Genomic DNA, 1,722 nt, shown 5'->3' on the forward strand with positions numbered 1-1,722 from the left:
GGAGGCCAGACTGAGGCTTAGCGGTCAGTAGGACATCCCCTGAGTGCTCCTGGACTGTGCGAAGGGGCAGGCTGGGCTGAAGGACCCCTCTCCCCCCACCCCCCATGCATGAATTTCATGCACCAGGTATCTAGTTTAAAAATAAAACACACACAAAAAAACCCAAACATACATTGATAACCTATTGTTTGTTAAGATAGGTACTGACATGTAAAGGGAAGATATGTATTAACCTTTACCTGAAGAAGTATATATTGTGTAGGACCAGGCACACAATTAAGTATATTGCAATTTGAAAATGATCATTGATATAACAGCAGTATAAGAAAATGAGTGTGAGAATGCAAACCCCTGAGTAGAGTGGGATGAGGTTGACTTTAGAGTGTGGAACATATGGACCTGAACTTAAAGGACAAGTATGTTTTGAATAAAGAGGACCAAGGGATGGCTTATGGGTAGAGGGAACTGCATGGAAAAAGAGTTGGAAAGATGAGAGGAGATTGCTCATTTAAAAACAGTTGTCTGGCCCTGGTGTGATTCCATCCTGCGCGTCTGTTCTGCAACACGGAAGCCGTTTATCTTCACCCACCTTCTCTCTCACCTAAGTGCCTGCTACCACCCCATGGAAGATTCTATGGACATGGACAGGAGCCCTCTGAGGCCCCAGAACTACCTTTTCGGTTGTGCACTAACGGTGGACAAAGATTATCACTTTAGGTGAATAATGATGAAAATGAGCGCCAGTTATCTTTACGAAGGGTCAGTCTAGGTAGGGGCTGGAGCAAAGGATGAACTGCACATTGTCGAAGCAGAGGCAATGATTTATGAAGGCAGTCCAACTAAAGTAACACTGGCAACTTTGTAAATGTCTGTACAGCCAACAGTTTCCCTTGGTGGCTTTGAAATAACACCACCTGTGGTCTTACGGTTGAAGTGGTTCAGGGCCTATGCATATTAGTGGACAGCACTTAGAGGCTATGGAGGAAGATGCAGATTCAGAAGATGACAAGGAGGAGGATGTGAAACTCCTAAGTATGTGTGGAAAGAGGTCAGCACCTGGAGGTGGTAGCAAGTTTCCACAGAAAAAAGTAAAACTTGCTGCTGATGAAGATGATGAGGATGATGATGAGGAGGAGAGGAGGATGAAGATGATAATGATGATGATTTTGATGATGAGGAAGCAGAAGAAAAAACTGCAGTGAAGAAATCCATATGAGATACTCCAGCCAAGAATGCACAAAAATCAAATCAGAATGGAAAAGACTCAAAACCATCAACACCAAGATCAAAAGGTCAAGAATCCTTCAAAAAACAGGAAAAAAAAAAAAAACTCCTAAAACACTGAAAGGACCTAGTTCTATAGAAGACATTAAAGCAAAAATGCATGCAAGTATAGAAAAGGGTGGTTCTCTTCCCACAGTGGAAGCCAAGTTCATTAATTATGTGAAGAATTGTTTCCGGATGACTGACGTGGAGGCTATTCAAGATCCCTGGCAGTGGAGGAAGTCTCTTTAAGAAAATAGTTTAAAGAGTTTGTCAAAATTTTCCATCTTATTTCATTTCTGTAACAGTTGATATCTGGCTGTCCTTTTTATAATGCAGAGTGAGAACTTTCACTGACGTGTCTGATAAATGTTGTCCAGGTTCCATTGCCAAGAATGTGTTGTCCAAAATGCCTGTTTAGTTTTTAAAGATGGAACCCCACCCTTTGCTTGGTTTATG

At 42.0% G+C, this 1,722-nt stretch overlaps 1 pseudogene across 1 annotated transcript; it reads left to right on the top strand.

Moving 5' to 3' along the window:
• The first annotated feature begins 622 nt into the window (after window positions 1–622).
• Window positions 623–1,515, top strand: LOC308256109 (nucleophosmin-like; annotated as a pseudogene). Its single transcript has one exon. The product of its transcript is annotated as a nucleophosmin-like (transcript).
• The last annotated feature ends 207 nt before the right edge of the window (window positions 1,516–1,722 follow it).

Source organism: Plecotus auritus (genome assembly GCF_963455305.1).
Source record: "Plecotus auritus genome assembly, chromosome: 8".
Lineage (NCBI taxonomy): Eukaryota > Metazoa > Chordata > Mammalia > Chiroptera > Vespertilionidae > Plecotus > Plecotus auritus.